Raw genomic sequence first — 24,825 nt, 5'->3', positions numbered from 1 at the left:
AATATGATATGAAGATAATTATCCATTAAAAACCGCTCATCCTAACAAGAAATGTGCAAAAACAGGTAAAACAAATAAAAAAAAAAATCGGCTCTGAGCTGGAATAAATAATTCATTTTGGAGCATTTCTTCCGATTTCAGCATGGTGTCGGACTCCAGTCCTCGAGGGCCGGTGTCCCTGCAGGTTTTAGATGTTTCCCTGCTTCATTGCACCATGATACAAGTGACTGTGTCATCAACAGAACTATCCAGACTTTGATGACAAGTTGGTGACGATGATTAATTAGAATCAGGTGTGTTAAAGCAGGGAAACGTCTAAAACATGCAGGACACCGGTCCTTCTGGGATTCAGTTTGACACCTACATTATGGTGTTCTTTGCGTTGCATTGCGTTCCGTGAAGAGTTGTGGTTTTATTATGATCGTACGGGTTTGTTAATGTTTATAGGCAGCGTTAGTGCATCATTACACGCTGCTTTTCTTGTTTGTATTTTAAGAACCGACACCAGAATTTTTGGTGGATGAAAAACGACTCCTCGTTCTGCTTTATTGTCATGCTGACGCATTAAGACCAATGTACACGTTTATTGAGTCTTACACATTATGGATGTCCGCGATCACCTCTCTCATAAGTATAACAATGTGAACAAAATACATTTATATTTAAAACATGAAGCATTACGATCTGATTCCTCTGCTGAAGAAATAAAGACAATTTGTGCCGACGGGATTATCGAGGTGCAAACGTGAGAAATAAAGAGCAAAGTTGCTGTAACTCGGAGTGTTGCATCCGCAGGAGGAGAGACCGGTCTAGATCCCTGTCGTGCCAAAGAGTGATTGCCTCCCAGAATCTGATTTCTCCCCTGAAAATGGGTCTTTTTATCTGCCAAATATTGATTGAGGGCCAAATACAGTTAATGAAAAGTTGTTTCTGCCTAAATATGACTTGATCTCATTATTGAGCTTCATAATCTGAAAATCTGACGTTTTAGCGCTCTCGCTCAATGGGCTGCTGTGCGCGCTCCCGCGGCCACAAATCAGAAGAAATCAGATTCTGACAGGCAATCACTTTTTGGCACAACACCTGAGAAACACTTTCTGGATCCTGCAGAACCTGCAGCCGACCCAATATCAGACTCTGAAAGTTGCCTAAACATTCAATAAAAACTTATTTCATGCTGAATCACATCAGTTCGCAACCAACCTTTCCGTGACACCTTTTTTTTATTTAAGACATCTTTACAGAACCGATTTTTCGCTGCAAGATATATTTTAATGTTTTTCTGTCCAGACACAGTTATGGGATGTTTTAGGATCTGGCTTTAATCTCCAGTAGTCCTCCCATACGGTCGTCATGGTGACAGAGATGTCCGACCTGTCAGCAGCTCCAGCTGAAAGCATCATGTTGGTCTGAACCGGAGCAGCTGGTCCAGTTCAGGGCAGAGATCCATAAGGATCCTCTTGGTACCTAAACCAGCTGATGGTCCAGTCTTAGTCCTGGACCAGCAGGTCAGTCTGGTCCCTGAGGACTCGCTCCCGATCCTGCCATCAGGGTCCTCTATAACGGAGCCATTGCTCCATCAGGATTTGCAGGTTCCATCGTTGAGCTCCTGCCTTTAGTTGTTTGTTCAGATCATGTGGTTGATTGTGAGATTGTTGCAGCTCCACTCTTGTGTAATTTATCTGGTGATGTGGGGACTGTCGTGTCCTTCACGTGGTCGTGAACTTATTGTTGACGTTAAGTTTCCTCATATTCTGCACTTCACTGCATCACCAGTGAGAGTCGCCAACGGACAAACCTCAGAAAAGTGCGTACAAAAGCCTTAATGTGTGAGTGACGGACCGCAGCTTTCTACGTTCACGTCATTCTTTGTACATCCGACCGTGAGCGTTGAAAGTGGCGTACGCACGTTTTTTGTGCGCCGCACTCTTAGTACATAAGGCCCCAGATCTAACTATCTGAAGGCTCTATAACCACAGAGGGACTTGAACCCTCAATCTTCTGATCCGAAGTCAGACGCCTTGTCCATTAGCCCATGTGGTCCACGAGTTGCTCTTCTGAGGCTACTTTTGCGCCCTGGGTGAACTGTCCAACATTCAGATAAATCAATCACCGCTTAGGAGGCAGGTAACCATATATGGTAACTACAAAAGTTACCATCCTTCATAGCTCTGTTACTTCACATAAAGCCAGGACAGTAGTGGAACAGATTTGTGTACTAAATATATCACAGTGAGGTGAAATAAAGCTGCTCCAGAGGTAGAATGAACTTGTTGTGTCAACAGGGTTTTTATAACAAGTTGAAGACGTGTGTTGAGGGCCCTGTGGCTTAGTTGGTCAAAGCATCTGTCTTGTAAACAGGTGATCCTGGGTTCAAATCCCAGCAGAGCCTTTAAACTCATGAAGACAAAGGTAAGGATGTAACTCTTGTAATGTTTAAAACCACGTACTTTGTGGAAAAAAAGTATCCAATTTCTGGGTTTTCCACACGGTTGGATAAAGTCCTCTCCTCTGTTAGGGAGGAAACTGTTTGTCAACAATTACAATGTTTCTCAGTGTAGTAAGTGCTCATCAGTGAACTGTCGTTGGCTGACCGTCACTGCCGGGGTTTTTGAGAAAGTTTTAAACCAGTCAGGAGTGCGTAGAAAAAGAGAGCTCTGTTCATTCAAATGTCAATTATCAATCTTCTCCAAGTCTATGGTCTCTTTTTAATAGGATGCCTGTCTGGTGATCTGCCAGGCCCGTTAAAGCTTGGTTGTGTTTCCTTGACGTGCATAAAGCTTGTACAAGGTTGAAAAATGGAATGGCGACCGCCATCCAGCACATGGGTCTTGAACGTGTTAACGGTCGGCTTATGTACGTTACCCAAGCACACCTCTCCTATCACCACTCAGCCCAGATCCAGACGTTGGGCAAAGGGAGCATCATGTGGTCCGTTTATCTGCCGCCTGACCTTGTGTGCTCTGAGCACGTCTCTTCCGAGTAGCAGAAGTATTTCAGCCTCTGGGTCCAGCTCTGGAATGTGTTTGGCAATATGAAGGAGATGAGGCTGGTGCAAAACTGCGCAGGGTGTTGGAATCTCCATCCGGTTGTTCGGGATCTCAGGACACTCAAGGAGTGGTGGAAGGGACATGGGGACTTTGCTATCCAGTGACTCGATTTGGTATCCCTCTGCCTTCTTGCCATATGTTTCTATAATGCCAGAGCAAGTTCTGAGATGATACCGAGAATGGTTTGCTCTCCACACTGAACACCTCGAAGAACTCTGGTCTAGCTAAGGAACGATTGCTCTGGTCATCAAGAATTACGTAGGCTTTGATGGCTTTGTTCTTGAAACCCTTGGGATAAACCTTTACAAGGCAGATCTTAGAGCATGAATGACCCCACTGACCTAGGCCACACACTTCAGTGCAGCTTGTCGTAACATCAGTCACGTTAGAATAATCTTCACCCTCCCCGCCATTCTCTTGTGGATGTGGAGGAGTGTTGACGCTCTGAGTTGATGGGCCAGGATGCATGGCTGCATCATGATAGGTGCTGTCACATTCAGAGCACTTCACAGAAAATTTGCAGTCTTTGGCAAGGTGGGAGGTCGAACCACAACACTTGAAACATATTCCTTTCTCTTTCAGGAAGGCCTTTCTGTCCCCGAGGAGTTTGTTTCTGAATGTCCTGCATTTTGTAAGCGGATGCGGTTTGTTGTGTAGTGGGCAGTTCTTGTTAGGGTCGTTGTTGGTCATAGAGACATCTGTTTTGTGTACTGTGATGGGTTTGTTGGTATTAAAGTTCTTCACAGTGAATGTATCTGGTTTTGCGAGGGCCGTGTTGTTGCTTTGATGAAAGAAGCTAGGGTAATTTTGTTTCTTTGCCTCATTGCACACAAAAGCACAAAAATAGTCAAAGGGAGGGAAGCGGCCGTGGTTGTCTTCTTTGTACCATGACCCAGACGACACCCACTTCTCCTGAAGCCCATATGGGAGCTTGTCCACAATTGGTCCAATTCCACAGGAGTTGTCGAGATATGACAAACCTGTAAGGTATCCATCCTCCTTGGCGCCTTGTATCTCCATAAGCAGATCTTCAAGTTTGCGCAACTTGGTGTGATCCTTGGCTGAAATCTTAGGAAAACTGTCCAACCGCTGAAACAGTGACTGTTCAATTATTTCAGGGGCAGCGTAGCAATCATGTAGTCTCTCCCGGGCTTTTTGTAAAGCCAGGTTGGGATTTTTTACATGCACTGAGCGAATGCGTCTAACCTGTTTGCCAGACTCTTTTCCTAGCCATTTGGTCATGAGGTCCAATTCTTGGATTGCTGTGAGATGCACTTCAGCTGCTGCATTGGTGAATGAGGACTGCCATGCATGAAAATTCTCTGGCTTATCATTGAATTGGTACAGTCCTGATGTAACAAGATCTCGTCGTGCCAAGTACTGTGCCAAGGATTCTGGGAGAGATGGTGTGATAGCTGGAGGTTTACTTTGGGGAGTGTGGTACTGAGCGTGTAAGTTTATGGGAGAATCTTCCTTTTTGACTTCAGATTTTGCCTCAACTCTGGTTGGCTCAGGTAGGTTTGATTCTGTAATGTTCACAGTTGGTCGCCATGTCTTGAAGCTGTCATGTGATTGTGCAGGTACTGGAGGTTTGACAGGTGGATCCGGTAACTGTGGGGAGGAAGACTGATTTTGAAGGTCAATCTGAGTTTGAACATATTCGCTGGTGCGTTGTATTCGAACCTTTTGTGATTCGGATTTTCCATTTTCCATTATGGCATGTATTTCTGCAGCATCTTCCCACACCTGTGCTTCCACCATGGCTGCATCTGCTTCTCGATGTAGCATTAGCACTTCCAACTCTGTGTCTATCCTAGTTGTTCCAACTGATTTTGAGCATCTCTTGTTATCCTTTCTGCTTCTCTGGCAGCCTTTTCCATTTTCAGTTTAGCTTCTTGGTTAGCATATGATGCTCTCACCTTGGCAGCTTCGGCTTTAGCTCTGGCGCGGGCCACACTTGATGCCGATGACTTGCTGCTCCTAGAACTGGATACAGACGACTTGTTGCTTGCTTCCATCTTGACTCCACTTAAACATCAAATGGTGCCTTTTCACTGTAGTGTTCTCGTTCAGTGTGTTGAAACTCCGACTAAACACCAAGTTAAACCATCGCTAATGAAGACAGAGTCGTAGTAAGGTTGAGCGTTTACTGTCACACTTCTTCATTAACATCGTGGTGAAAACTGTGAATAAAACAATACAAAATATTCTGTTTTTAACTAAATATTGCATTGTACATGAATTTAAACATGAATTTACATCACTCTATGCACTTTAAGTAGAAATTAAAATGTTTTTTAACATGTAAGTAAATGTAAATAAAACTTCCTTTTTTAACCGTTCATCAAATGTAGTTTTTTAACAAAGCATTACTATTTATGTTTTTTAACATCTAAACATTTAAACATTAAATATAGGAATTTACAGTATTTCCTCTATGATGTTTTCTAGCAGACGGAAGCAGATTATATTCAGAGCATGCACCACATGTCTGCCACCATTTTCTCAAGAACAGGAAATGCCTAACAGGACGTGATGTCATCAGTGACCAAATCAAAAATAAATCGTTCTTTTAAACAAGTTAAACTTATAGCAGATTAATCCATCATTTCAAACTGTAATGAATACTAAATAATTATTTAAGAGACAAATAAATAAGAAACAAAAGAATGCCTTCAAATCAAATCAAATCAAACTTTATTTATATAGCACTTTTCTTACAAATAATGAAACACAAAGTGCTTAACAGAAAAAAAAAAAAAAAAACAAGAAAAAACAAATAAACATAAAACTTATTAATGTCCCCCCCCCCCCCTCCCCTCCCCGCAGACAAAAGCACACTACAATTCACCTAAATTCCTAACACACACAGACACGCACGCAGACACATGGTGTAGACATGGCTAGGCACAGAGGATCCAGGTGAGGAAACGGTAACAGGGAGCCGTCCAGGCCAGGAGGTCTCATAGCCCGCAGCTACAAGGGGGGGGGGGCCCACAGAGACCATCCCGGCCCGGACGGATAGAGGAGTCCACACCACAGCGGTGAAGCCGTGGTGCAGAGCTCCACAACCATCCAGGCCAGAACGACCCCCAGGACGACCCCTGCAGGCCAGAGTCACTCCCAGCATGGAGGCTCCCCATGAGCCTGCCTTAGAGGCAGCACACTCCCATTAAAGGCCATTTCTGTCCTCCAGTAAGGCAACCATTAGAATCCAGGATGGAAGACCAGGGGGATCTAAATCGGGCTCACAGAGATCTCCCTGTTGTGTTACTTCGGTAGCACACGTACTAAAATTGGAACGATACAGAGAAGATTAGCATGGCCCCTGGCGCAAGGATGACACGCACAATCGTGGAGCGTTCCCAATTTTTCCTTTCATCCTGAATGTTTTATGTCACCCTTTTTTAAATGATCAAATACTGTGTGTATTATTGAACTCCGTACCCTCCGTGAGGGTAGCTAAACCAAAGTGACCTGTAAAGAATGAATGTGAGTTAGGAGACCAGGGGCCTCATGTACTAAGAGTGCGTGGATTTCAACGTGAATCCGTGCGTGGAATTAACAAGACCGCAAAAATTCATATGTACAAAGCTGTGCGTTCGCCCAAATCCATGCAGGTTTCTCTGTACATCCCAATCAGCGTGGATTTGAGCGCGCATGCGCGGGAGCACAACACCGCCTTGTCTCCTCCCTCAAATATATGTTTGAATATGATATGAAGATAATTATCCATTAAAAACCGCTCATCCTAACAAGAAATGTGCAAAAACAGGTAAAACAAATAAAAAAAAAAATCGGCTCTGAGCTGGAATAAATAATTCATTTTGGAGCATTTCTTCCGATTTCAGCATGGTGTCGGACTCCAGTCCTCGAGGGCCGGTGTCCCTGCAGGTTTTAGATGTTTCCCTGCTTCATTGCACCATGATACAAGTGACTGTGTCATCAACAGAACTATCCAGACTTTGATGACAAGTTGGTGACGATGATTAATTAGAATCAGGTGTGTTAAAGCAGGGAAACGTCTAAAACATGCAGGACACCGGTCCTTCTGGGATTCAGTTTGACACCTACATTATGGTGTTCTTTGCGTTGCATTGCGTTCCGTGAAGAGTTGTGGTTTTATTATGATCGTACGGGTTTGTTAATGTTTATAGGCAGCGTTAGTGCATCATTACACGCTGCTTTTCTTGTTTGTATTTTAAGAACCGACACCAGAATTTTTGGTGGATGAAAAACGACTCCTCGTTCTGCTTTATTGTCATGCTGACGCATTAAGACCAATGTACACGTTTATTGAGTCTTACACATTATGGATGTCCGCGATCACCTCTCTCATAAGTATAACAATGTGAACAAAATACATTTATATTTAAAACATGAAGCATTACGATCTGATTCCTCTGCTGAAGAAATAAAGACAATTTGTGCCGACGGGATTATCGAGGTGCAAACGTGAGAAATAAAGAGCAAAGTTGCTGTAACTCGGAGTGTTGCATCCGCAGGAGGAGAGACCGGTCTAGATCCCTGTCGTGCCAAAGAGTGATTGCCTCCCAGAATCTGATTTCTCCCCTGAAAATGGGTCTTTTTATCTGCCAAATATTGATTGAGGGCCAAATACAGTTAATGAAAAGTTGTTTCTGCCTAAATATGACTTGATCTCATTATTGAGCTTCATAATCTGAAAATCTGACGTTTTAGCGCTCTCGCTCAATGGGCTGCTGTGCGCGCTCCCGCGGCCACAAATCAGAAGAAATCAGATTCTGACAGGCAATCACTTTTTGGCACAACACCTGAGAAACACTTTCTGGATCCTGCAGAACCTGCAGCCGACCCAATATCAGACTCTGAAAGTTGCCTAAACATTCAATAAAAACTTATTTCATGCTGAATCACATCAGTTCGCAACCAACCTTTCCGTGACACCTTTTTTTTATTTAAGACATCTTTACAGAACCGATTTTTCGCTGCAAGATATATTTTAATGTTTTTCTGTCCAGACACAGTTATGGGATGTTTTAGGATCTGGCTTTAATCTCCAGTAGTCCTCCCATACGGTCGTCATGGTGACAGAGATGTCCGACCTGTCAGCAGCTCCAGCTGAAAGCATCATGTTGGTCTGAACCGGAGCAGCTGGTCCAGTTCAGGGCAGAGATCCATAAGGATCCTCTTGGTACCTAAACCAGCTGATGGTCCAGTCTTAGTCCTGGACCAGCAGGTCAGTCTGGTCCCTGAGGACTCGCTCCCGATCCTGCCATCAGGGTCCTCTATAACGGAGCCATTGCTCCATCAGGATTTGCAGGTTCCATCGTTGAGCTCCTGCCTTTAGTTGTTTGTTCAGATCATGTGGTTGATTGTGAGATTGTTGCAGCTCCACTCTTGTGTAATTTATCTGGTGATGTGGGGACTGTCGTGTCCTTCACGTGGTCGTGAACTTATTGTTGACGTTAAGTTTCCTCATATTCTGCACTTCACTGCATCACCAGTGAGAGTCGCCAACGGACAAACCTCAGAAAAGTGCGTACAAAAGCCTTAATGTGTGAGTGACGGACCGCAGCTTTCTACGTTCACGTCATTCTTTGTACATCCGACCGTGAGCGTTGAAAGTGGCGTACGCACGTTTTTTGTGCGCCGCACTCTTAGTACATAAGGCCCCAGATCTAACTATCTGAAGGCTCTATAACCACAGAGGGACTTGAACCCTCAATCTTCTGATCCGAAGTCAGACGCCTTGTCCATTAGCCCATGTGGTCCACGAGTTGCTCTTCTGAGGCTACTTTTGCGCCCTGGGTGAACTGTCCAACATTCAGATAAATCAATCACCGCTTAGGAGGCAGGTAACCATATATGGTAACTACAAAAGTTACCATCCTTCATAGCTCTGTTACTTCACATAAAGCCAGGACAGTAGTGGAACAGATTTGTGTACTAAATATATCACAGTGAGGTGAAATAAAGCTGCTCCAGAGGTAGAATGAACTTGTTGTGTCAACAGGGTTTTTATAACAAGTTGAAGACGTGTGTTGAGGGCCCTGTGGCTTAGTTGGTCAAAGCATCTGTCTTGTAAACAGGTGATCCTGGGTTCAAATCCCAGCAGAGCCTTTAAACTCATGAAGACAAAGGTAAGGATGTAACTCTTGTAATGTTTAAAACCACGTACTTTGTGGAAAAAAAGTATCCAATTTCTGGGTTTTCCACACGGTTGGATAAAGTCCTCTCCTCTGTTAGGGAGGAAACTGTTTGTCAACAATTACAATGTTTCTCAGTGTAGTAAGTGCTCATCAGTGAACTGTCGTTGGCTGACCGTCACTGCCGGGGTTTTTGAGAAAGTTTTAAACCAGTCAGGAGTGCGTAGAAAAAGAGAGCTCTGTTCATTCAAATGTCAATTATCAATCTTCTCCAAGTCTATGGTCTCTTTTTAATAGGATGCCTGTCTGGTGATCTGCCAGGCCCGTTAAAGCTTGGTTGTGTTTCCTTGACGTGCATAAAGCTTGTACAAGGTTGAAAAATGGAATGGCGACCGCCATCCAGCACATGGGTCTTGAACGTGTTAACGGTCGGCTTATGTACGTTACCCAAGCACACCTCTCCTATCACCACTCAGCCCAGATCCAGACGTTGGGCAAAGGGAGCATCATGTGGTCCGTTTATCTGCCGCCTGACCTTGTGTGCTCTGAGCACGTCTCTTCCGAGTAGCAGAAGTATTTCAGCCTCTGGGTCCAGCTCTGGAATGTGTTTGGCAATATGAAGGAGATGAGGCTGGTGCAAAACTGCGCAGGGTGTTGGAATCTCCATCCGGTTGTTCGGGATCTCAGGACACTCAAGGAGTGGTGGAAGGGACATGGGGACTTTGCTATCCAGTGACTCGATTTGGTATCCCTCTGCCTTCTTGCCATATGTTTCTATAATGCCAGAGCAAGTTCTGAGATGATACCGAGAATGGTTTGCTCTCCACACTGAACACCTCGAAGAACTCTGGTCTAGCTAAGGAACGATTGCTCTGGTCATCAAGAATTACGTAGGCTTTGATGGCTTTGTTCTTGAAACCCTTGGGATAAACCTTTACAAGGCAGATCTTAGAGCATGAATGACCCCACTGACCTAGGCCACACACTTCAGTGCAGCTTGTCGTAACATCAGTCACGTTAGAATAATCTTCACCCTCCCCGCCATTCTCTTGTGGATGTGGAGGAGTGTTGACGCTCTGAGTTGATGGGCCAGGATGCATGGCTGCATCATGATAGGTGCTGTCACATTCAGAGCACTTCACAGAAAATTTGCAGTCTTTGGCAAGGTGGGAGGTCGAACCACAACACTTGAAACATATTCCTTTCTCTTTCAGGAAGGCCTTTCTGTCCCCGAGGAGTTTGTTTCTGAATGTCCTGCATTTTGTAAGCGGATGCGGTTTGTTGTGTAGTGGGCAGTTCTTGTTAGGGTCGTTGTTGGTCATAGAGACATCTGTTTTGTGTACTGTGATGGGTTTGTTGGTATTAAAGTTCTTCACAGTGAATGTATCTGGTTTTGCGAGGGCCGTGTTGTTGCTTTGATGAAAGAAGCTAGGGTAATTTTGTTTCTTTGCCTCATTGCACACAAAAGCACAAAAATAGTCAAAGGGAGGGAAGCGGCCGTGGTTGTCTTCTTTGTACCATGACCCAGACGACACCCACTTCTCCTGAAGCCCATATGGGAGCTTGTCCACAATTGGTCCAATTCCACAGGAGGTGTCGAGATATGACAAACCTGTAAGGTATCCATCCTCCTTGGCGCCTTGTATCTCCATAAGCAGATCTTCAAGTTTGCGCAACTTGGTGTGATCCTTGGCTGAAATCTTAGGAAAACTGTCCAACCGCTGAAACAGTGACTGTTCAATTATTTCAGGGGCAGCGTAGCAATCATGTAGTCTCTCCCGGGCTTTTTGTAAAGCCAGGTTGGGATTTTTTACATGCACTGAGCGAATGCGTCTAACCTGTTTGCCAGACTCTTTTCCTAGCCATTTGGTCATGAGGTCCAATTCTTGGATTGCTGTGAGATGCACTTCAGCTGCTGCATTGGTGAATGAGGACTGCCATGCATGAAAATTCTCTGGCTTATCATTGAATTGGTACAGTCCTGATGTAACAAGATCTCGTCGTGCCAAGTACTGTGCCAAGGATTCTGGGAGAGATGGTGTGATAGCTGGAGGTTTACTTTGGGGAGTGTGGTACTGAGCGTGTAAGTTTATGGGAGAATCTTCCTTTTTGACTTCAGATTTTGCCTCAACTCTGGTTGGCTCAGGTAGGTTTGATTCTGTAATGTTCACAGTTGGTCGCCATGTCTTGAAGCTGTCATGTGATTGTGCAGGTACTGGAGGTTTGACAGGTGGATCCGGTAACTGTGGGGAGGAAGACTGATTTTGAAGGTCAATCTGAGTTTGAACATATTCGCTGGTGCGTTGTATTCGAACCTTTTGTGATTCGGATTTTCCATTTTCCATTATGGCATGTATTTCTGCAGCATCTTCCCACACCTGTGCTTCCACCATGGCTGCATCTGCTTCTCGATGTAGCATTAGCACTTCCAACTCTGTGTCTATCCTAGTTGTTCCAACTGATTTTGAGCATCTCTTGTTATCCTTTCTGCTTCTCTGGCAGCCTTTTCCATTTTCAGTTTAGCTTCTTGGTTAGCATATGATGCTCTCACCTTGGCAGCTTCGGCTTTAGCTCTGGCGCGGGCCACACTTGATGCCGATGACTTGCTGCTCCTAGAACTGGATACAGACGACTTGTTGCTTGCTTCCATCTTGACTCCACTTAAACATCAAATGGTGCCTTTTCACTGTAGTGTTCTCGTTCAGTGTGTTGAAACTCCGACTAAACACCAAGTTAAACCATCGCTAATGAAGACAGAGTCGTAGTAAGGTTGAGCGTTTACTGTCACACTTCTTCATTAACATCGTGGTGAAAACTGTGAATAAAACAATACAAAATATTCTGTTTTTAACTAAATATTGCATTGTACATGAATTTAAACATGAATTTACATCACTCTATGCACTTTAAGTAGAAATTAAAATGTTTTTTAACATGTAAGTAAATGTAAATAAAACTTCCTTTTTTAACCGTTCATCAAATGTAGTTTTTTAACAAAGCATTACTATTTATGTTTTTTAACATCTAAACATTTAAACATTAAATATAGGAATTTACAGTATTTCCTCTATGATGTTTTCTAGCAGACGGAAGCAGATTATATTCAGAGCATGCACCACATGTCTGCCACCATTTTCTCAAGAACAGGAAATGCCTAACAGGACGTGATGTCATCAGTGACCAAATCAAAAATAAATCGTTCTTTTAAACAAGTTAAACTTATAGCAGATTAATCCATCATTTCAAACTGTAATGAATACTAAATAATTATTTAAGAGACAAATAAATAAGAAACAAAAGAATGCCTTCAAATCAAATCAAATCAAACTTTATTTATATAGCACTTTTCTTACAAATAATGAAACACAAAGTGCTTAACAGAAAAAAAAAAAAAAAAACAAGAAAAAACAAATAAACATAAAACTTATTAATGTCCCCCCACCCCTCCCCTCCCCGCAGACAAAAGCACACTACAATTCACCTAAATTCCTAACACACACAGACACGCACGCAGACACATGGTGTAGACATGGCTAGGCACAGAGGATCCAGGTGAGGAAACGGTAACAGGGAGCCGTCCAGGCCAGGAGGTCTCATAGCCCGCAGCTACAAGGGGGGGGGGGGCCCACAGAGACCATCCCGGCCCGGACGGATAGAGGAGTCCACACCACAGCGGTGAAGCCGTGGTGCAGAGCTCCACAACCATCCAGGCCAGAACGACCCCCAGGACGACCCCTGCAGGCCAGAGTCACTCCCAGCATGGAGGCTCCCCATGAGCCTGCCTTAGAGGCAGCACACTCCCATTAAAGGCCATTTCTGTCCTCCAGTAAGGCAACCATTAGAATCCAGGATGGAAGACCAGGGGGATCTAAATCGGGCTCACAGAGATCTCCCTGTTGTGTTACTTCGGTAGCACACGTACTAAAATTGGAACGTTACAGAGAAGATTAGCATGGCCCCTGGCGCAAGGATGACACGCACAATTGTGGAGCGTTCCCAATTTTTCCTTTCATCCTGAATGTTTTATGTAACCCTTTTTTAAATGATCAAATACTGTGTGTATTATTGAACTCCGTACCCTCCGTGAGGGTAGCTAAACCAAAGTGACCTGTAAAGAATGAATGTGAGTTAGGAGACCAGATCTAACTATCTGAAGGCTCTATAACCACAGAGGGACTTGAACCCTCAATCTTCTGATCCGAAGTCAGACGCCTTGTCCATTAGGCCATGTGGTCCACGAGTTGCTCTTCTGAGGCTACTTTTGCGCCCTGGGTGAACTGTCCAACATTCAGATAAATCAATCACCGCTTAGGAGGCAGGTAACCATATATGGTAACTATAAAAGTTACCATCCTTCATAGCTCTGTTACTTCACATAAAGCCAGGACAGTAGTGGAACAGATTTGTGTACTAAATATATCACAGTGAGGTGAAATAAAGCTGCTCCAGAGGTAGAATGAACTTGTTGTGTCAACAGGGTTTTTATAACAAGTTGAAGACCTGTGTTGAGGGCCCTGTGGCTTAGTTGGTCAAAGCATCTGTCTTGTAAACAGGAGATCCTGGGTTCAAATCCCAGCAGAGCCTTTAAACTCATGAAGACAAAGGTAAGGATGTAACTCTTGTAATGTTTAAAACCACGTACTTTGTGGAAAAAAAGTATCCAATTTCTGGGTTTTCCACACAGTTGGATAAAGTCCTCTCCTCTGTTAGGGAGGAAACTGTTTGTCAACAATTACAATGTTTCTCAGTGTAGTAAGTGCTCATCAGTGAACTGTCGTTGGCTGACCGTCACTGCCGGGGTTTTTGAGAAAGTTTTAAACCAGTCAGGAGTGCGTAGAAAAAGAGAGCTCTGTTGATTCAAATGTCAATTATCAATCTTCTCCAAGTCTATGGTCTCTTTTTAATAGGATGCCTGTCTGGTGATCTGCCAGGCCCGTTAAAGCTTGGTTGTGTTTCCTTGACGTGCATAAAGCTTGTACAAGGTTGAAAAATGGAATGGCGACCGCCATCCAGCACATGGGTCTTGAACGTGTTAACGGTCGGCTTATGTACGTTACCCAAGCACACCTCTCCTATCACCACTCAGCCCAGATCCAGACGTTGGGCAAAGGGAGCATCATGTGGTCCGTTTATCTGCCGCCTGACCTTGTGTGCTCTGAGCACGTCTCTTCCGAGTAGCAGAAGTATTTCAGCCTCTGGGTCCAGCTCTGGAATGTGTTTGGCAATATGAAGGAGATGAGGCTGGTGCAAAACTGCGCAGGGTGTTGGAATCTCCATCCGGTTGTTCGGGATCTCAGGACACTCAAGGAGTGGTGGAAGGGACATGGGGACTTTGCTATCCAGTGACTCGATTTGGTATCCCTCTGCCTTCTTGCCATATGTTTCTATAATGCCAGAGCAAGTTCTGAGATGATACCGAGAATGGTTTGCTCTCCACACTGAACACCTCGAAGAACTCTGGTCTAGCTAAGGAACGATTGCTCTGGTCATCAAGAATTACGTAGGCTTTGATGGCTTTGTTCTTGAAACCCTTGGGATAAATCTTTACAAGGCAGATCTTAGAGCATGAATGACCCCACTGACCTAGGCCACACACTTCAGTGCAGCTTGTCGTAACATCAGTCACGTTAGAATAATCTTCACCCTCCCCGCCATTCTCTTGTGGATGTGGAGGAGCGTTGACGCTCTGAGGTGATGGGCCAGGATGCATGGCTGCATCATGATAGGTGCTGTCACATTCAGAGCACTTCACAGAAAATTTGCAGTCTTTGGCAAGGTGGGAGGTCGAACCACAACACTTGAAACATATTCCTTTCTCTTTCAGGAAGGCCTTTCTGTCCCCGAGGAGTTTGTTTCTGAATGTCCTGCATTTTGTAAGCGGATGCGGTTTGTTGTGTAGTGGGCAGTTCTTGTTAGGGTCGTTGTTGGTCATAGAGACATCTGTTTTGTGTACTGTGATGGGTTTGTTGGTATTAAAGTTCTTCACAGTGAATGTATCTGGTTTTGCGAGGGCCGTGTTGTTGCTTTGATGAAAGAAGCTAGGGTAATTTTGTTTCTTTGCCTCATTGCACACAAAAGCACAAAAATAGTCAAAGGGAGGGAAGCGGCCGTGGTTGTCTTCTTTGTACCATGACCCAGACGACACCCACTTCTCCTGAAGCCCATATGGGAGCTTGTCCACAATTGGTCCAATTCCACAGGAGGTGTCGAGATATGACAAACCTGTAAGGTATCCATCCTCCTTGGCGCCTTGTATCTCCATAAGCAGATCTTCAAGTTTGCGCAACTTGGTGTGATCCTTGGCTGAAATCTTAGGAAAACTGTCCAACCGCTGAAACAGTGACTGTTCAATTATTTCAGGGGCAGCGTAGCAATCATGTAGTCTCTCCCGGGCTTTTTGTAAAGCCAGGTTGGGATTTTTTACATGCACTGAGCGAATGCGTCTCACCTGTTTGCCAGACTCTTTTCCTAGCCATTTGGTCATGAGGTCCAATTCTTGGATTGCTGTGAGATGCACTTCAGCTGCTGCATTGGTGAATGAGGACTGCCATGCATGAAAATTCTCTGGCTTATCATTGAATTGGTACAGTCCTGATGTAACAAGATCTCGTTGTGCCAAGTACTGTGCCAAGGATTCTGGGAGAGATGGTGTGATAGCTGGAGGTTTACTTTGGGGAGTGTGGTACTGAGCGTGTAAGTTTATGGGAGAATCTTCCTTTTTGACTTCAGATTTTGCCTCAACTCTGGTTGGCTCAGGTAGGTTTGATTCTGTAATGTTCACAGTTGGTCGCCATGTCTTGAAGCTGTCATGTGATTGTGCAGGTACTGGAGGTTTGACAGGTGGATCCGGTAACTGTGGGGAGGAAGACTGATTTTGAAGGTCAATCTGAGTTTGAACATATTCGCTGGTGCGTTGTATTCGAACCTTTTGTGATTCGGATTTTCCATTTTCCATTATGGCATGTATTTCTGCAGCATCTTCCCACACCTGTGCTTCCACCATGGCTGCATCTGCTTCTCGATGTAGCATTAGCACTTCCAACTCTGTGTCTATCCTAGTTGTTCCAACTGATTTTGAGCATCTCTTGTTATCCTTTCTGCTTCTCTGGCAGCCTTTTCCATTTTCAGTTTAGCTTCTTGGTTAGCATATGATGCTCTCACCTTGGCAGCTTCGGCTTTAGCTCTGGCGCGGGCCACACTTGATGCCGATGACTTGCTGCTCCTAGAACTGGATACAGACGACTTGTTGCTTGCTTCCATCTTGACTCCACTTAAACATCAAATGGTGCCTTTTCACTGTAGTGTTCTCGTTCAGTGTGTTGAAACTCCGACTAAACACCAAGTTAAACCATCGCTAATGAAGACAGAGTCGTAGTAAGGTTGAGCGTTTACTGTCACACTTCTTCATTAACATCGTGGTGAAAACTGTGAATAAAACAATACAAAATATTCTGTTTTTAACTAAATATTGCATTGTACATGAATTTAAACATGAATTTACATCACTCTATGCACTTTAAGTAGAAATTAAAATGTTTTTTAACATGTAAGTAAATGTAAATAAAACTTCCTTTTTTAACCGTTCATCAAATGTAGTTTTTTAACAAAGCATTACTATTTATGTTTTTTAACATCTAAACATTTAAACATTAAATATAGGAATTTACAGTATTTCCTCTATGATGTTTTCTAGCAGACGGAAGCAGATTATATTCAGAGCATGCACCACATGTCTGCCACCATTTTCTCAAGAACAGGAAGTGCCTAACAGGACGTGATGTCATCAGTGACCAAATCAAAAATAAATCGTTCTTTTAAACAAGTTAAACTTATAGCAGATTAATCCATCATTTCAAACTGTAATGAATACTAAATAATTATTTAAGAGACAAATAAATAAGAAACAAAAGAATGCCTTCAAATCAAATCAAATCAAACTTTATTTATATAGCACTTTTCCTACAAATAATGAAACACAAAGTGCTTAACAGAAAAAAAAAAAAAAAACAAGAAAAAACAAATAAACATAAAACTTATTAATGTCCCCCCCCCCCCCTCCCCTCCCCGCAGACAAAAGCACACTACAATTCACCTAAATTCCTAACACACACAGACACGCACGCAGACACATGGTGTAGACATGGCTAGGCACAGAGGATCCAGGTGAGGAAACGGTAACAGGGAGCCGTCCAGGCCAGGAGGTCTCATAGCCCGCAGCTACAAGGGGGGGGGGGGCCCACAGAGACCATCCCGGCCCGGACGGATAGAGGAGTCCACACCACAGCGGTGAAGCCGTGGTGCAGAGCTCCACAACCATCCAGGCCAGAACGACCCCCAGGACGACCCCTGCAGGCCAGAGTCACTCCCAGCATGGAGGCTCCCCATGAGCCTGCCTTAGAGGCAGCACACTCCCATTAAAGGCCATTTCTGTCCTCCAGTAAGGCAACCATTAGAATCCAGGATGGAAGACCAGGGGGATCTAAATCGGGCTCACAGAGATCTCCCTGTTGTGTTACTTCGGTAGCACACGTACTAAAATTGGAACGTTACAGAGAAGATTAGCATGGCCCCTGGCGCAAGGATGACACGCACAATCGTGGAGCGTTCCCAATTTTTCCTTTCATCCTGAATGTTTTATGTCACCCTTTTTTAAATGATCAAATACTGTGTGTATTATTGAACTCCGTACCCTCCGTGAGGGTAGCTAAACCAAAGTGACCTGTAAAGAATGAATGTGAGTTAGGAGACCAGATCTAACTATCTGAAGGCTCTATAACCACAGAGGGACTTGAACCCTCAATCTTCTGATCCGAAGTCAGACGCCTTGTCCATTAGGCCATGTGGTCCACGAGTTGCTCTTCTGAGGCTACTTTTGCGCCCTGGGTGAACTGTCCAACATTCAGATAAATCAATCACCGCTTAGGAGGCAGGTAACCATATATGGTAACTATAAAAGTTACCATCCTTCATAGCTCTGTTACTTCACATAAAGCCAGGACAGTAGTGGAACAGATTTGTGTACTAAATATATCACAGTGAGGTGAAATAAAGCTGCTCCAGAGGTAGAATGAACTTGTTGTGTCAACAGGGTTTTTATAACAAGTTGAAGACCTGTGTTGAGGGCCCTGTGGCTTAGTTGGTCAAAGCATCTGTCTTGTAAACAGGAGATCCTGGGTTCAAATCCCAGCAGAGCCTTTAAACTCATGAAGACAAAGGTAAGGATGTAACTCTTGTAATGTTTAAAACCACGTACTTTGTGGAAAAAAAGTATCCAATTTCTGGGTTTTCCACACAGTTGGATAAAGTCCTCTCCTCTGTTAGGGAGGAAACTGTTTGTCAACAATTACAATGTTTCTCAGTGTAGTAAGTGCTCATCAGTGAACTGTCGTTGGCTGACCGTCACTGCCGGGGTTTTTGAGAAAGTTTTAAACCAGTCAGGAGTGCGTAGAAAAAGAGAGCTCTGTTCATTCAAATGTCAATTATCAATCTTCTCCAAGTCTATGGTCTCTTTTTAATAGGATGCCTGTCTGGTGATCTGCCAGGCCCGTTAAAGCTTGGTTGTGTTTCCTTGACGTGCATAAAGCTTGTACAAGGTTGAAAAATGGAATGGCGACCGCCATCCAGCACATGGGTCTTGAACGTGTTAACGGTCGGCTTATGTACGTTACCCAAGCACACCTCTCCTATCACCACTCAGCCCAGATCCAGACGTTGGGCAAAGGGAGCATCATGTGGTCCGTTTATCTGCCGCCTGACCTTGTGTGCTCTGAGCACGTCTCTTCCGAGTAGCAGAAGTATTTCAGCCTCTGGGTCCAGCTCTGGAATGTGTTTGGCAATATGAAGGAGATGAGGCTGGTGCAAAACTGCGCAGGGTGTTGGAATCTCCATCCGGTTGTTCGGGATCTCAGGACACTCAAGGAGTGGTGGAAGGGACATGGGGACTTTGCTATCCAGTGACTCGATTTGGTATCCCTCTGCCTTCTTGCCATATGTTTCTATAATGCCAGAGCAAGTTCTGAGATGATACCGAGAATGGTTTGCTCTCCACACTGAACACCTCGAAGAACTCTGGTCTAGCTAAGGAACGATTGCTCTGGTCATCAAGAATTACGTAGGCTTTGATGGCTTTGTTCTTGAAACCCTTGGGATAAATCTTTACAAGGCAGATCTTAGAGCATGAATGACCCCACTGACCTAGGCCACACACTTCAGTGCAGCTTGTCGTAACATCAGTCACGTTAGAATAATCTTCACCCTCCCCGCCATTCTCTTGTGGATGTGGAGGAGCGTTGACGCTCTGAGGTGATGGGCCAGGATGCATGGCTGCATCATGATAGGTGCTGTCACATTCAGAGCACTTCACAGAAAATGTGCAGTCTTTGGCAAGGTGGGAGGTCGAACCACAACACTTGAAACATATTCCTTTCTCTTTCAGGAAGGCCTTTCTGTCCCCGAGGAGTTTGTTTCTGAATGTCCTGCATTTTGTAAGCGGATGCGGTTTGTTGTGTAGTGGGCAGTTCTTGTTAGGGTCGTTGTTGGTCATAGAGACATCTGTTTTGTGTACTGTGATGGGTTTGTTGGTATTAAAGTTCTTCACAGTGAATGTATCTGGTTTTGCGAGGGCCGTGTTGTTGCTTTGATGAAAGAAGCTAGGGTAATTTTGTTTCTTTGCCTCATTGCACACAAAAGCACAAAAATAGTCAAAGGGAGGGAAGCGGCCGTGGTTGTCTTCTTTGTACCATGACCCAGACGACACCCACTTCTCCTGAAGCCCATATGGGAGCTTGTCCACAATTGGTCCAATTCCACAGGAGGTGTCGAGATATGACAAACCTGTAAGGTATCCATCCTCCTTGGCGCCTTGTATCTCCATAAGCAGATCTTCAAGTTTGCGCAACTTGGTGTGATCCTTGGCTGAAATCTTAGGAAAACTGTCCAACCGCTGAAACAGTGACTGTTCAATTATTTCAGGGGCAGCGTAGCAATCATGTAGTCTCTCCCGGGCTTTTTGTAAAGCCAGGTTGGGATTTTTTACATGCACTGAGCGAATGCGTCTCACCTGTTTGCCAGACTCTTTTCCTAGCCATTTGGTCATGAGGTCCAATTCTTGGATTGCTGTGAGATGCACTTCAGCTGCTGCATTGGTGAATGAGGACTGCCATGCATGAAAATTCTCTGGCTTATCATTGAATTGGTACAGTCCTGATGTAACAAGATCTCGTCGTGCCAAGTACTGTGCCAAGGATTCTGGGAGAGATGGTGTGATAGCTGGAGGTTTACTTTGGGGAGTGTGGTACTGAGCGTGTAAGTTTATGGGAGAATCTTCCTTTTTGACTTCAGATTTTGCCTCAACTCTGGTTGGCTCAGGTAGGTTTGATTCTGTAATGTTCACAGTTGGTCGCCATGTCTTGAAGCTGTCATGTGATTGTGCAGGTACTGGAGGTTTGACAGGTGGATCCGGTAACTGTGGGGAGGAAGACTGATTTTGAAGGTCAATCTGAGTTTGAACATATTCGCTGGTGCGTTGTATTCGAACCTTTTGTGATTCGGATTTTCCATTTTCCATTATGGCATGTATTTCTGCAGCATCTTCCCACACCTGTGCTTCCACCATGGCTGCATCTGCTTCTCGATGTAGCATTAGCACTTCCAACTCTGTGTCTATCCTAGTTGTTCCAACTGATTTTGAGCATCTCTTGTTATCCTTTCTGCTTCTCTTGCAGCCTTTTCCATTTTCAGTTTAGCTTCTTGGTTAGCATATGATGCTCTCACCTTGGCAGCTTCGGCTTTAGCTCTGGCGCGGGCCACACTTGATGCCGATGACTTGCTGCTCCTAGAACTGGATACAGACGACTTGTTGCTTGCTTCCATCTTGACTCCACTTAAACATCAAATGGTGCCTTTTCACTGTAGTGTTCTCGTTCAGTGTGTTGAAACTCCGACTAAACACCAAGTTAAACCATCGCTAATGAAGACAGAGTCGTAGTAAGGTTGAGCATTTACTGTCACACTTCTTCATTAACATCGTGGTGAAAACTGTGAATAAAACAATACAAAATATTCTGTTTTTAACTAAATATTGCATTGTACATGAATTTAAACATGAATTTACATCACTCTATGCACTTTAAGTAGAAATTAAAATGTTTTTTAACATGTAAGTAAATGTAAATAAAACTTCCTTTTTTAACCGTTCATCAAATGTAGTTTTTTAACAAAGCATTACTATTTATGTTTTTTAACATCTAAACATTTAATATAGGAATTTACAGTATTTCCTCTATGATGTTTTCTAACAGACGGAAGCAGATTATATTCAGAGCATGCACCACATGTCTGCCACCATTTTATCAAGAACAGGAAGTGCCTAACAGGACGTGATGTCATCAGTGACCAAATCGAAAATAAATCGTTCTTTTAAACAAGTTAAACTTATAGCAGATTAATACATCATTTCAAACTGTAATGAATACTAAATAATTATTTAAGAGACAAATAAATAAGAAACAAAAGAATGCCTTAGAGGCAGCACACTCCCATTAAAGGCCATTTCTGTCCTCCGGTAAGGCAACCATTAGAATCCAGGATGGAAGACCAGGGGGATCTAAACCGGGCTCACAGAGAACTCCCTGTTGTGTTACTTTGGTAGCACACGTACTAAAATTGGAACGATACAGAGAAGATTAGCATGGCCCCTGGCGCAAGGATGACACGCACAATCGTGGAGCGTTCCCAATTTTTCCTTTCATCCTGAATGTTTTAGATGCCACCCTTTTTTAAATGATCAAATATTGTGCGTATTATTGAACTCCGTACCCTCCGTGAGGGTAGCTAAACCAAAGTGACCTGTAAAGAATGAATGTGAGTAAGGAGACCAGATCTAACTATCTGAAGGCTCTATAACCACAGAGGGACTTGAACCCTCAATCTTCTGATCCGAAGTCAGACGCCTTGTCCATTAGGCCATGTGGTCCACGAGTTGCTCTTCTGAGGCTACTTTTGCGCCCTGGGTGAACTGTCCAACATTCAGATAAATCAATCACCGCTTAGGAGGCAGGTAACCATATATGGTAACTATAAAAGTTACCATCCTTCATAGCTCTGTTACTTCACATAAAGCCAGGACAGTAGTGGAACAGGTTTGTGTACTAAATATATCACAGTGAGGTGAAATAAAGCTGCTCCAGAGGTAGAATGAACTTGTTGTGTCAACAGGGTTTTTATAACAAGTTGAAGACATGTGTTGAGGGCCCTGTGGCTTAGTTGGTCAAAGCATCTGTCTTGTAAACAGGAGATCCTGGGTTCAAATCCCAGCAGAGCCTTTAAACTCATGAAGACAAAGGTAAGGATGTAACTCTTGTAATGTTTAAAACCATGTACTTTGTGGAAAGAAAGTATCCAATTTCTGGGTTTTCCACACAGTTGGATAAAGTCCTCTCCTCTGTTAGGGAGGAAACTGTTTGTCAACAATTACAATGTTTCTCAGTGTAGTAAGTGCTCATCAGTGAACTGTCGTTGGCTGACCGTCACTGCTGGGGTTTTTGAGAAAGCTTTAAACCAGTCAGGAGTGCGTAGAAAAAGAGAGCTCTGTTCATTCAAATGTCAATTATCAATCTTCTCCAAGTCTATGGTCTCTTTTTAAGAGGATGCCTCTCTGGTGATCTGCCAGGCCCGTTAAAGCTTGGTTGTGTTTCCTTGACGTGCATAAAGCTTGTACAAGGTTGAAAAATGGAATGGCGACCGCCATCCAGCACATGGGTCTTGAACGTGTTAACGGTCGGCTTATGTACGTTACCCAAGCACACCTCTCCTATCACCACTCAGCCCAGATCCAGACGTTGGGCAAAGGGAGCATCATGTGGTCTGTTCATCTGCTGCCTGACCTTGTGTGCTCTGAGCACGTCTCTTCCGAGAAGCAGAAGTATTTCAGCCTCTGGGTCCAGCTCTGGAATGTGTTTGGCAATATGAAGGAGATGAGGCTGGTGCAAAACTGCGCTGGGTGTTGGAATCTCCATCCGGTTGTTCGGGATCTCAGGACACTCAAGGAGTGGTGGAAGGGACATGGGGACTTTGCTATCCAGTGACTCGATTTGGTATCTAAATCCAAGATGGCCGCCGGACCAGTCAATTGTTTGTGTGTCTGCATGTGAGCTCTGAATTTTCTTTATTATCTTTATTTTACCTCGTCGAAATGCCGCCTAAGAAGACCCTCACGGCAGAGGAAGGCGAGGGAATTAAGTCGACACTGGAGTTTTTGGCGGAGGAGATCTCTACCATTAAACAACAGCAGCAAACCATACTAGACTTGGTGCTGGAGGTAAAGCTGCTAAAGCAACAGAACCAGGAGAAGGACCGGAGAATTGCCCTCCTGGAGAACCGAGTCTCGGATTTGGAACAATACAGCAGGATAAACGATGTTATTGTTACCGGACTCAAACTCAAACCCAGGTCGTATGCCACGGCGGTGGCGGCGGCTGCTAATGGGGGAGAGAACAGCGAACGGGAGGCTAACTCGGTGGAGCAACAGGTAGCTGCATTTTTCCACTCAAAAGAGATCAACTTTAACTGCAACGACATTGAGGCTTGTCACACGCTGCCAAAGAGGAACGACAAGAAGGAGAAAACCACCACAACCATCATCATGAGATTCGTCAACCGAAAACAGAAAATTGCCTTGATGAAACAAAGAAAGAAGCTGTATGGAACCGACGTTTTTCTCAATGAACATCTCACCAAGCGCAACGCTGATATCGCCAAGAAAGCCCGAGTCATGAAGAAGGAGGACAAGATACAAGCCACATGGACCACCAACTGCAAAGTATACATCAAGCTGAACGGACCACCGGAGGAAGCAAAGGTACAATGCATACGAAGCATGGAGGACTTGGACAGGCTATAATGGCTTCATGGACGGAATCAAGGTACTCCATACTCAACATACGTGACATAATCATCTTTCAATCATGGCACACACAGAAATAACTCATTCATCTATCACAAGAGACAATGAACAGTTAAGGCAAATGATTATGGACTGCGACACCCTGGAACTTAAAACATGTGAATATACTGACCATAAGCAACTGGACATAGAAAATGACATTGACCCGGACAATCATTTTTTTTCCAACATCAATGACAACTGTTACTATTATACTGATGAACAATATAACCAGACAATCAAGGCTGCTGGACAATTATCAATAATCCACTTTAACAGCAGAAGCATGTATACTAACTTCACAAAAATCAAACAGTACTTAAGTCGCTTCACACAACCATTCAACATAATTACCATATCAGAAACGTGGATTGACGAGGAAAAAGGTGTGGACTTTGGGTTAGAGGGTTATGAATTTAATTATATAAATAGGAAATGCAAAGGTGGAGGAGGAGTAGCTGTCTATGTAGATAGTAACTTGAACTATAAGGTGATAGAAAATATGACAACTGTGATTGATAATTTAGTAGAATGTTTAACAGTTGAAATATGTATGGAGAATAGTAAAAATGTATTGATTAGTTGTATATATAGAGCACCAGATACTAGTATTGAGGTTTTTAATGCCTGGGTAGAAGAAATGTATACATTAAATAATCAAAAAGTACTATTTATATCTGGTGATACTAATATTGATCTTTTGAAA

At 43.8% G+C, this 24,825-nt stretch overlaps 1 protein-coding gene and 14 non-coding genes across 16 annotated transcripts in view; 9 read left to right on the top strand and 6 right to left on the bottom strand.

Moving 5' to 3' along the window:
- LOC133452317 (NACHT, LRR and PYD domains-containing protein 5-like) overlaps positions 1-24,825 on the bottom strand; it is a 203,948-nt gene that overhangs the window by 60,676 nt on the left and 118,447 nt on the right. The gene's annotated exons all lie outside the window — the stretch shown is intronic.
- On the bottom strand, positions 1,971-2,043 carry trnar-ucg (transfer RNA arginine (anticodon UCG)). Its single transcript has one exon. It is a non-coding gene; the product is annotated as a tRNA-Arg (tRNA).
- On the top strand, positions 2,319-2,392 carry trnat-ugu (transfer RNA threonine (anticodon UGU)). The gene has a single exon. It is a non-coding gene; the product is annotated as a tRNA-Thr (tRNA).
- Positions 6,318-6,424, top strand: LOC133453205 (U6 spliceosomal RNA). Its single transcript, XR_009783328.1, has one exon. It is a non-coding gene; the product is annotated as a U6 spliceosomal RNA (small nuclear RNA).
- On the bottom strand, positions 8,731-8,803 carry trnar-ucg (transfer RNA arginine (anticodon UCG)). The gene has a single exon. It is a non-coding gene; the product is annotated as a tRNA-Arg (tRNA).
- trnat-ugu (transfer RNA threonine (anticodon UGU)) lies at positions 9,079-9,152 on the top strand. Its single transcript has one exon. It is a non-coding gene; the product is annotated as a tRNA-Thr (tRNA).
- LOC133453217 (U6 spliceosomal RNA) lies at positions 13,077-13,183 on the top strand. The gene has a single exon (XR_009783339.1). It is a non-coding gene; the product is annotated as a U6 spliceosomal RNA (small nuclear RNA).
- Positions 13,341-13,413, bottom strand: trnar-ucg (transfer RNA arginine (anticodon UCG)). The gene has a single exon. It is a non-coding gene; the product is annotated as a tRNA-Arg (tRNA).
- trnat-ugu (transfer RNA threonine (anticodon UGU)) lies at positions 13,689-13,762 on the top strand. Its single transcript has one exon. It is a non-coding gene; the product is annotated as a tRNA-Thr (tRNA).
- Positions 17,688-17,794, top strand: LOC133453213 (U6 spliceosomal RNA). Its single transcript, XR_009783336.1, has one exon. It is a non-coding gene; the product is annotated as a U6 spliceosomal RNA (small nuclear RNA).
- Positions 17,952-18,024, bottom strand: trnar-ucg (transfer RNA arginine (anticodon UCG)). Its single transcript has one exon. It is a non-coding gene; the product is annotated as a tRNA-Arg (tRNA).
- trnat-ugu (transfer RNA threonine (anticodon UGU)) lies at positions 18,300-18,373 on the top strand. Its single transcript has one exon. It is a non-coding gene; the product is annotated as a tRNA-Thr (tRNA).
- LOC133453210 (U6 spliceosomal RNA) lies at positions 21,813-21,919 on the top strand. The gene has a single exon (XR_009783333.1). It is a non-coding gene; the product is annotated as a U6 spliceosomal RNA (small nuclear RNA).
- Positions 22,079-22,151, bottom strand: trnar-ucg (transfer RNA arginine (anticodon UCG)). Its single transcript has one exon. It is a non-coding gene; the product is annotated as a tRNA-Arg (tRNA).
- trnat-ugu (transfer RNA threonine (anticodon UGU)) lies at positions 22,427-22,500 on the top strand. Its single transcript has one exon. It is a non-coding gene; the product is annotated as a tRNA-Thr (tRNA).

This window comes from Cololabis saira, chromosome 10 (genome assembly GCF_033807715.1).
Source record: "Cololabis saira isolate AMF1-May2022 chromosome 10, fColSai1.1, whole genome shotgun sequence".
NCBI lineage: Eukaryota > Metazoa > Chordata > Actinopteri > Beloniformes > Belonidae > Cololabis > Cololabis saira.
The sequence above is the reverse complement of the archived record's forward strand: the minus strand, read 5'-3'. Positions and strand labels throughout refer to the sequence as shown.